Here is an 11,000-nt window from a genome sequence, read left to right on the forward strand (position 1 = left end):
GGGGGGAGGCCTGCAGGGGTCCTGGGAGGGGGTGAGATAGAGAGAACTGAAAAGCAGTGAAAACATATGCAGATGAAGCTGCCCTGGGAGCACACTGGGAGCAGCCAAGTGGCCAGGCAACGGGCTGCAGACTATGAAAATGCACCCCGTCTTACGTACAGTGCATAAGGGGTGTCCGTGTGTGGACATGGACGTGACTGGGGGGCAGGGGGATGCCTTGCGCGTGAGCAGCGGCCCCGAGTTGTGCAAACTCAAGGGGCCGGTCTGCTTGTTGCAGGGACACTTCACACCGTGGTCCTGCCTCAGGGCAGCCCGGTGTTAGCCCCCAGCAGCCCGCAGCTGGCCCTCCTGTCCTGCTGCTCGGGCTCAGTTCTGCTTCTGGAGCCACCATGGTTCTCCCACCTGCCAGGGCTCTCTCGGATGGCTTCTGTGGCCCTGGCAGGAAGCCGAGCCGTGGGGCCTACCCCCCGCTGGCCACGGGGTCTCAGCCGGTCCCCCCGCCCCCGCCTCGGTGCCTCTGTCTCCTCATCCATAGGCCAGAGCCAGTCGTGGCCCGCAGAGCGTCCCGGGGGGCCGGCGTCCCTGTGTACAAACGCGCCCAGAGCCATCCCTGGCACGGTGTTCAGAGGGAGCCGAGGAGGAGCTGAGCGAGCCCCCAGGCGCCGTCTCACGGGTCTCGGCGGACACACGGGCTGTCCCGGGCCGAGTGTTGCCAAGTGCGGCCGCACTCAGGAGGGATCCGGGGTGGCGTTTTGGGTGAGTGGGTGAGGGGACACGAGCTCATGTGTTACCCCCTCAAACGTGCTTCCTTGAGATGGGCAGGCCTGGTCAGGAAGACAGCAGCTGCCCGCGCTTCCGAGGAGGCTGCCCGGGCCACCAGCACGCCAGACACCTACACTGCGCCCGCCTGCCCCGGACGCGCTCCCCTCCTCCATGGAACACGGGCGTCAGGGCCCCGCCCTGTCCTCCGAGGCGCTGTGCCCACTGTCTGAACTCGCACCTCGTCTTCTGTGGTAGAGCGGGATGGTTAAAAAAAGTCAAAACACCTAGTACACGTGATACTTATCTGTGGTAAGGGGTAGGTGCTGTACTTGACTACTCTATGTACACATACGCAAAACCCAACATGGAAATTATACATGGATGAGATAAAATAAAGTATTTTCTTCTATCCTGAGCCTTTGACTTTGAAACCCCTGTAAAAACTCAGGTAACCCAGACCCTCCCTGTGGCGCAACAGGTTAGGACACGACTTCAATCCCGGCCCCGGAGTGACCCACATGGCGCGGCAGACCTCTCCTGGCCCGCCCGCTGCTCCCCTCAGCAGTGTGCTTCGTCGGTCTGCCTGTTCTGTACCCCACTCTGTCTCTGGTGAAGCCTCTCACCGGCCCTGAGCCTCTGGCCTGGACCCCAGTTATGTATACACAAATAAATAAATCTTTAAAAAAAACCAAACACCTCAGGTCAGCCGACCAGAGACTGAGTGACTCGGTGAACACGGCGGACATATCGTTGCATCACGTGAAGGGGGGGTCCCTTCTGGCAGAGGCGCCTCGGAGTCCCCGGCTAAGGTGAGCAGCGAGGACCCCGGGGACAGGGAGCGGGAACGAAACAGACCTCGGTCCTTGGCGTGAGCTGTCCTTTCCCTTCACGCTGCTGCCCCTCGTGAGTCTCTGGGGAGACTGAAACTGAACGGCTCCCACTTTTGATGCTCAGCGTGCTCACGGGTTGAAACCAGGGCACCTGTTCTTGGGGGCAAACTGGGACTGGCTCACCCCTCTCTTCTCTTCTCAGTGCCAGTTTCACTTCTGTGCCCTGTGAAAACGCTTCGTGGGACCAGGGGGTCCAACGATCCTCACAGGCGTGCACACACCAATCCCCTCCCAGTAGCTTCCCTGGACAACAGGATCATGCGCCACAGATGTCTCTCGTTGGGCCCAGAAACCCGGAGATGGCAACTTTCTGATGAGTCAAAGCTGCCCATGAGCCTGGCCCGGCTCGAGTATCAGCTTACGCCTCGTGCTTTTTCCTCTGGGAAAAACGGACTGCTCACACCCTGCTCTCTCCCCTCACCCCAAAACCACCTTTTACGTGATGCAGTGGTTATGTTCATGATAAAGACTATTCAAGTTCTGACATCATAATTCATAACCAGGGGATTACTCACGATAAGCTCACAGCCTGGCGAGGCACATTCTGTACCTTCTATCGGTACAGTCAGCAGTGGCTTAAAAATAGCTCTGTTCACACCCAGGGTCCCACTGACTCATTATGGACTGAACAGACACTCATCTGGACAGTCCCCTTCCTTTTTTGTGGGCTTCTGGGTTGAGACGTCCAGAATGCGGTGCCGCCTGAGTGGGGTGTTAGGTCGTGCTAAGTCACAGAGATCCACAGATCCTGAAAGAAACCCCTGAACACGACAAAGCCTAGAGTTAACATGTCATCTCACTTGCGACTCAAAATGATCAACCTAAAATGCAATGAACAAGAATATCGATTAACTTGGGGACCAAAAATATGCCAGACATACCAGAGTCAAGAGGAATGATGTCATAACAATGTGGCGTGAGCCTGGTCATATACGACACTGAAAATTTTCAGTTCATACAGAACTGAGGTACAGGCCAGAGGTGTAGGGGTGTGAGAAGATTCACCAGAGACAGAGTGGGGAGCAGAACAGGCAGATCAAGGAAGTACACTGCTGAGGGGAGCAGCGGGCAGGTCAGGAGAGGTCTGCTGCGTCACGTGGGTCAGCTCTGGTGTGGGGATCGAACTCACACTATAGTTGCTTGCAGTGATGCACTTTAACCTGCTGTGCCACCAGGGAGGGCCCAAAAAATTTTCATTTTTAAAGGGGCAAGAAGGGGTTAGGTCGCAGCACTATGAAGCTATATGCAGGCACTGCAGCACAAGTTCGCTCCCTGGCCCGGGAGCTGACTGACCCACAGGGCGCAGCAGACCTCTCCTGTCTCACCCGCTGCTCCCCTCAGCAGTGTATTTCAGACCATCAGCCTGTTCTGCTCCCCACTCTGTCTCTGGTGAATCCTGTCATCTCCCCTCACCCCCTGCACCTCTGGCCTGTACCCCAGCTCTTGTATGCATAAATAAATAAATCTTTAAATAAAAATAAGGGGTAAGAAGGTTGATTCAGGCTCTTTACTGAGAAATGTCCCTAGAGCAGAGAATGTTTTGTAATTTAAGGGGACATGAGGCTGTTGGGCCAATTCTGTTTTGAGCAGACAAGCTCTGGTCTCTACTGGGCTTCCAGGCGGGGGCCACTGACTCAGGTGGGGCACCCCACACTTTCCTGGGACGCGAGGATTGCCTCTTCAAAAGATTCAGTGCCGTACTCAGGCTCTGAGATTAGCTAATATGCGTCAGACCTGCAGAAGCCTTGAAGAACTAGCAAAGCCAGGCTTCCAGATCTGCATGTGCAGGGGCCCAGAGGCCGTGGGAGCAGCCAGGGGTCCCTGCTGCGTGAGCAGCCTGTGCGGGCCGCACTCCCCGAAGCACCGGCCACGGTGGGAGCACGGCGTTTCTCGGGGCCAATATGCCGAGGCGGGTGACCACGTGAGGCAGCCATAGCCCAAGAAATGGTGCCGGGCTCCCCGGGAATACAGACACGGGAGAAAGCGCCCAAGAGGAACGGGGTGAGCTGCCATGCAGAGGCCGGCGTCAGATGGTCGGAAGCCATGCGTAGAGGGCCAGCGAGGAGATCCAGAAGGTGGCCCACGGCTGGCTGCGATGGGAAAGGCACCAGCCCTGGTGGGGCAGAAGTCCTGAACAGTGGGGGCTGTGTCAACGGGGAGCACCTCCAGCCCCTCAACTGCTGGAAGTCGGGTGACAAGTGAGGGGACGGCTGGTGTCTCTGGGCGCCCGCGTGGACCAGAGGGGGGGGCCGCCCTGGGCGTTCCCAGCTGTGGGCTCTCCCTCACCCCCCCAATACAAGTAAGGAGCACAGGGGTCAGCCCATCAAGCGACTGGGCCAGCTCGGGCGCCTCTGAATTGTGACAGAGGATATTAGTGGAGAACACCCGAATGTTTCCCTCCGATGGCTGGAGGCAGCGAGAACATTCTGGTTCTTTCACCAGGATCAGATACACTCAATTTACTCCTGCAGCGGAGACCTGGGAGCCCAGTGCTGCAAGTCCGTGGGCTGACCCTGCCGCCAAGCCCTTCTCATTCTGTTCTAGTTAAGCTGAAAAGGAAGCTATCAGCTCCATTTCCACTCTCTCTGCATGACTCCTTTTCCCCTTTTCTTTCTTGGCTCAAAAGATAAGGCTCATACAGGATCCCCACTGAGTTGTTCAGAGATTCTTACCTAGCTAAATGTTTTTTTCTTCTAGGAAATGCTGAATCAAAATAGAAGGTGGGAGAAAATAGGAGAAAACATTCCAAGGGGCAAGTGGAAATAGAAGAAAGGTAAAAGAATAAAAGCCTGTTGATTTCTCCTTTGCCAGCTTTTACCAAAATGCTAAGAGTAAATGGGTTGGGGTGGGGTGAGGCGGGGGCTGGAACCTCTGTGGAAGTGATGTCAGAAACCCAGGAATCTGGGCTCCACTCGTACCATAAAATCCCACGAAGTCACCAGGAATCTCTTACAGGACAAACTCGAACACTAGTTAGCTCAAAAGAGGAAGACGCTCAGCAAACTGTGCCTCCTGGGCCCTGGCCTGGAGCTCGGCCGCTGACGATGCTGGTGGGCAGCACTTGCCTGGGGATGCGGGAGGCGGCCTGGGGCAGGCCCAGGTCCAGCATCCGCACACCCCCCGCCCCTCTGGTCCTGGACTGGGTGAAGAGCTTCGGGGCGACCAGGCCTCAGCAGCCACATGCCGGCGAGCGACCGAGGGTCACGGCGAGCCTTTTTTGTCTAAGTGTAGGTTACTGCTGTCCCTTTGTTAAGGGGAAGGACGTCCTAAAGGAACTCTGCAGTCTTGCGGACTCCACCCCCTACTCCGGAGGTTGGAAACTACAACTCCCAGCAGCACCAGGGAGAGAACTGGGGGGACCCAAGGGCGGAGCTAAGCAGCCTTCTGGGACTCTGGGGGATAAACGGGGTGCCATTTGCTACGGCGCTCTCTCCTCGGGAAGCGGCTGCCGAACCCCACAACTTGGGGCTATCAGTCAGTTTGTGGCCAGAGCTCCAAGCCAGCCCACCTGTTGTTTCCTTTTCCTTTCCCCTTTTGTAAATAAACCTATTTTGACCCTTTTGTGTGCGCCTGCAGGACAACTGAATTTTAAGTGCGCGGGTGAGGCCCACAGACAGGTGGCCCAGTCACACAGGGGTGCCCTGTAACACCTTTTCTTCCCCTCCATTCACAGGGGACCCACATCCGCTCCTAGCTGGGGTCCGTGCCATGGGGCGGAAACCGCGCTGTGAGTTGTTCCACCAGGGCCCTCACACCCAAACCACGCTGGTTGTGGGTGGCAGGGGGCCCAGGCGCACGAGTCGCACACGAGTCCCAGAGCAGGGGCTGGTGGCACAAAGAGCCCCGGTGAAGGTGGCCCCTGGGGTCCCGGGCCAGACGGGGCGCAGCCAGGCAGACGCGGGCCACAGCACAGGAGACGGCGTTCCGAAGGGGTGAGAATTTGCGGGTCAACGCACAACGCTGCGCAGGCAGTGTGGGTGAGCTGAGAGTGCTGGGTCGGGTCGCACGTTCTCCCAGGGTGGTCGTGGTGCTGCGTGAGGCGGGCGAGCACCGCTTCTAGAACACTCAGGTGTGCGCCCGCCTGCCTCGGGACGCAGGCCATGTCTGTGACCGTCCATCCCACCCACAGCTCGTGGCACCAGTGGTGCCTGGACATGGGAGAGGTGCTGGTGGGACCTGGAACTGACTTGTCTGGCTGACTTCACTTTGCTTTCCCAGCCTCTCATGGCTACGGCGGTGAATGGTGCAGCATCGGTCCAGGCCTGTACATCGTTCTGGAAAAAGACTTGCACCCATATATACTTCCACCTAGAGAGATATCAATAAACACACGTATGCATGTCCACATACGTTGGCCACAAAAGCAGAGTGGACATCACAGATCGCACAGGCAAGTCATAAAGCAAAGGGAGGGGGGAATGAAACCGGTGTGTCCGGTAAAAGGCCAGGGGTGATTCTTCATGTTATTTTTACATTTGCACATTTTCAGTTAGTTAAGCATTTTTTCCAAATAAAACTTTTCAAAATGAATTTATTTATCCCTCATACTGACGCTTGATTGGGTCCTGCTGTAACATATTTGCAGGCCAGACTCGGGCGGAGGAAGTGCCAAGTGTTCCAAACTTGTGAGCAAATGCCACGGTCCCACAGGGCATTCCACCCGCCCCCGTCCCCAGCACGTGGAGCAGACCGAGCTAGAGCTGCAACCCCACCCCCTTGGGCTTTCTCATCTCTTTTCACCTGACTCCTTGCCTGTATGTGTTCATAGTGGATCTGACATGTGGCACGTCCAAGCAGTTTTGTAAATGACAGCTTTGACATATAGTTCACGTACCATACAGGTGGCCCGACTCAGGCACAGGTCAGTGGCTGAGTATCTTTAGTGTCATCGGCACTGACTCATTCCAAAGCACATGCCTCCCTCTGAACAGAACCCCATGCCCGTCCGCACTCCACCCCCCCAACCCCCGTCTCTGCGGCTCTGCCTGTCCTGGATGTTCCACATACACGGAACCACTGAGCGGATGTGGGTCTGCTGTGAATCGGGGGGAAGAGTTACTGGAAACAGTGAACTGGGGGGCCTTTATGTCTGGCTTCTCTCACTTAACCCTAATTTTATACATGGTTCATCCATGTTGTCTGCACTTTGTCCCTTTTTATTGCCAAGTACTATTCCACCGGCAGGCTGCCGTGCGTTCAAGCATCATCTCCATCAGCCAGTGGGTGAAGGGTCCCCAGCAGGCCGCTCTGATTTCCTGCTCAGGTGTCCCTGTGGACAAACATTTTGACTACCTTGGGTGGACACCAGGGGGCTGCAGGTCATGAGGTGATGCTAACCTTTTCAGGAACTGCCCCCCACACCCTCCGTTTTCTGGAGTGGCTCCCCGGAGGCCCCAGGAATGGTGCCATCAGGGGTCCAGCCCACAGAAGGCCGTTCTCTGGGGCAGCTGCCCGTTGTGGTTCTGTGAAGTGCTCGGTCCGCACACACAGCAGGAGTCAGGGTTTGTTTGACTGGAGGTAAATAAATGAGTGGAGCTGTGAGCGGCAGGGTGGGTGGCACGCTTGGCCTGGCCTGGCCGCCGAGAGCAGCTGGCACCTGGCAGGGCGGATGGGGTCTGGCACCCCGCGTGCCGGTGCCAGATGAACAGGCTCTCTGTGCGCAGCACAGCTGCAGGGGGAGGCGGCCTGGCGGGCGCCCCACGGTCCCCTCGTCCCGGCCAAGCTGTCTGTGCTGCTGGTCAAAGCCTTGGGTAGGTTATTCACCGTGGCCCACATATTGGGCTCCTCAAAATGCCGCCGACAAACGGGCAGAAGGACGCCTGGGGAGGGCGAGGCCCAGGAAATGCAGAGACAGTGGGGAAAGCAGCAGGCGCAGGCCCTGTGATGTTTTCCAGGGTGAGGTTGACGCTACTACGCACCGGGCCTGAAGCCCAGGAAAGCCCACGGCGAGTGGGGCTTTCTGCACAGGCCTGGGGCCCTCCCCCTGGCGGCGAGAACAGACCTCGGTTCCCATGAGGGGCCCGGACTCGCCCAGGTACGCTGTGATTCCACAGCTCCCCACGCTATTTCTGTGGTGGGGCGGAGAGCAGAGGCAAGCCGGCCTCCGGCTCCCGTCAAGGCCCTGGGAAGCCTTGCTGCGCCTCGGACCTCTGGACCCCTGTGCCCGGCCTCGCCCCGGGCTCTCGGGAGCCCTCGTCCTTTCCCACCACCTTCGCCCTCCTCGGCTGCTTTGTGGCCAAACTCTCCAAAGGGTAGCGCAGGCAGACAGCTGCTGTGGGGTACAGACGGCTCCACCGCGCTCTGTGTTGTGGGTGGTGAAGAGGAAGACACGTGGCCTGTGGTCCCGCGTGCGTCTCCCCGTGGACAGGGCGTCCCCCTGCGCCTGCTCAGCTCCACATGCGAGCCTGCCCCTCCCTCGCCCCCCCCCAATATTCAGCTCCGAGAATTACTCCTAACTCGAGTGCACCTGTCCTTTCAGTCGCCAGCCAATGAATACCAGCTGTGGCCGTCATCTTTAAGAAATGTTGCCTATTCTACTTGCCTGTGTATACTTACAATCTTTTTTTTTTTTAAAGATTTTAAGAAGAATATTTTAGCAAGATATGATTGTATTTTACACTTGATAAAAACAGTCACGGGTGGCAGCATAATATGTTTGCAGTTTTCTAGTAAAATGTAACTGTGCACACACACTATTTTAGAGTCCCCTTTCGGTAAGTATTTTATAAAATGAGCTTCCCCCTACTTTCTGCATTTTAATTTATGTTTCTTCTTGAGGACTGTGGTCATCTGAGTGCTTTTTCTCCCACCGCATCACGTATGTGCTTCCTGCATCGCCCTGGCCTGCCACGCTGCGTGGACCTGGACGTGCAGGCGCTCCCCTCCCTGGATGCAGGCGTCCGCACTGTGCCCACAGCCATTGTCCACGTTAGCTCTGGGTGTCTGGAACAGACTGAGTCCTTCGGAATCAGACGCCTGGGCCCGGCCCTTGGTCTGATGAGAAGTCTGAGGAAAACAAAGACTGCAGAGACTTGAGCTGCCACAGTAGCAGCTCATCTAGCCTCAGAATGACCCCGTGAGGTGGATGTTGTATTCTCCCCCACCGGGAGAAGAAAGAGACCTGAGAGCTTAGCTGTGCAAGGCCCCAAGGTAACAGAATGCCAGAACCACGTCCAAGTGCATGTGGAATTACCCTAAAACGTGCGTGTTTCCTTGGTAGTGTAAATGATGACATTTAAATGTCGTACACCCTTATTCACGTGTGATACGGTTTTCTGTAAAAAGAACAAGAGCAGGAGCTAGAAAAGCTGGTTTCAAGTCTGGTTTTGTGTTGACTTTGGGCAAGTCACTCAGTATATCTGAATCCAGATCTCCTTGCCTATAAAAATAAGATTGTTTCCCAAGTGTGCTTTAATTCATGTCTTGTGAGCTATTCATGCCTATTATGGAAAAGGAATAAAGAATATTTGAGGTCCAAATAGTTTAAGAAGTATTGGGTTAAGTAAAATAAGCTGCTATCCTGTTTGCAGGACTTCTCAGGGCCTTTGATCCCCCAGAACACAGAGGGAATCTTCACAGTAGATTTCACCATAGACTCTGTGGTCCGTGTTTATTTATCCAAGGAATCCCCTACCCACTCCCGCCAGCAAATAAAGCACTTAATGGTTTTTGGTCAGGACAGGAGATGGGAAAATGTGAGACTGGATTTCCCTAAGGAAGCTTCTAGCACAGTGAGAGATTTTCTCATTTATCTCATTCTTTCAAGCAGACAACACACTTCTGAAGGTAGCCTGTGATTTATATGAAGCCAAGAAGATGGCAGCCTGGTAGAGGTCAGTTAAAATGTCCAGAGGAGCAAAAGGAGGCAGAGAGAGAGAGAGATGGCCCCACCATTTCTGTACAGTCATTCCAGTGAGGGAACAGCCCTCCAGAAGCACCTTCTCCCCTGTCCGCCTCAACAAAGCCTGGCCTGGCTTTGTCCTCCAAGGCAAATTTCCCGGGGCACTAAAGAGATTTTTAAGCTTTTCTGATCGACTGCTGAAGAGGAATCAATATCATCTGTCTACAATCCTTCAAAACCACACGCAAGGCCAGGCCACGTCTTCAGGACAGACCTGAGCCGAGCAGCTCCCCGCCTCGCTAGTGGTGATGGGTCTCTGGGGATGGTTCGGGCTGGACAGCCGTGGGCACCTCCGCTGTGAGCAGGAAGGACCTTGACTGGAAGGTTCCCGAGGGGCTTCTGGGAGGGGCCAGAGACCCCCACTGGGCCGAGGGGTGGTTCTGAATGGGCAGAAGGGGGACAAAACAGAGCACAGGAGGTTGGCGGATGGAGAAAGAGGGTGATGGGTGCAGGGCAGAGGCAGAAAAGCGCAGAACCTGTCTCGGGGTCAGAGTCCACTCTCAGCACAGAGAATAATTTCCAGGTCCACTCAGTAGCTTCAAGGATTCCTCATAAAAAAAACTCCCTTCTCTTTAAAAGAGACCCATGATTTTCCTTTGCACAGTTTTACATATGACTTAAAGTTGCCAGATCATTCTTGGAAAATGTGTCACTCATCTGGGCAGTGGCGCCATGGAAAGAAGTCGCTGTTGGCAGGTAACCTCCACGGGCTGCATGTGCCACAACGCTGGAGGGCAGAGACCCTGGTACAGCGGGGGGAAAGCTGTACGACCCCCCAAGTCCTCCTTGCAGAAAACAGTAGGACTTAGAGGTGGCCACTGTCCCCAGGAACCCAGTTGAGCTCATCTGCAGGATGTCGCCTGCTGCCCTGGGCTCCAGATTTGGGCTCCAGGGTCAGTGGCTTGGGATGAGACGAGGGTAGGTTTAGGACTCGGGATACTGGGGATTACTCCCTGGGTAATTAGTTCTATAGGTCACCTGAGATGTGTCAGACTTCAGGGAGGAACCTGGGGAGAAGAGCCAGCACGGTCTGCACTGCTGTGCACAAGCCAGGCGCGGCACGCAGAATATATTAAGAATTCTTAGAACTTCATCCGCTTTTTTATTTTTTTTTTTAAATAAGCCAAGAATCTGCAGAGATATTTCTCCAGAGAGATAGACAAATGGCCAATAAACCCATGAAAAATGCTTGCCGTCATCAGTCATTAGGGAAATTCTAATCAAAACCTCCACGAGATCCCCAGAGAGCTGAAAACATATGTCCACCAAAAACATGCACACAAACGTTCATAGCGGCGCCGCTCCGAACGGCCAGTAAGTGGAAGCCACCCGGACGGGCCTCACGGGGCAGGCAGAGGGACAAAGGTGACCCCGTCGAGCAGGGAGTATGCCTTGGACGTAAAAAGGAATGAAGTGCTGATACAGCCTGCAAGGCGGGTCGAGGAGAA

This window comes from Condylura cristata, unplaced genomic scaffold, assembly GCF_000260355.1.
Source record: "Condylura cristata isolate star-nosed mole 26May11 unplaced genomic scaffold, ConCri1.0 scaffold00005, whole genome shotgun sequence".
NCBI classification, from domain to species: domain Eukaryota; kingdom Metazoa; phylum Chordata; class Mammalia; order Eulipotyphla; family Talpidae; genus Condylura; species Condylura cristata.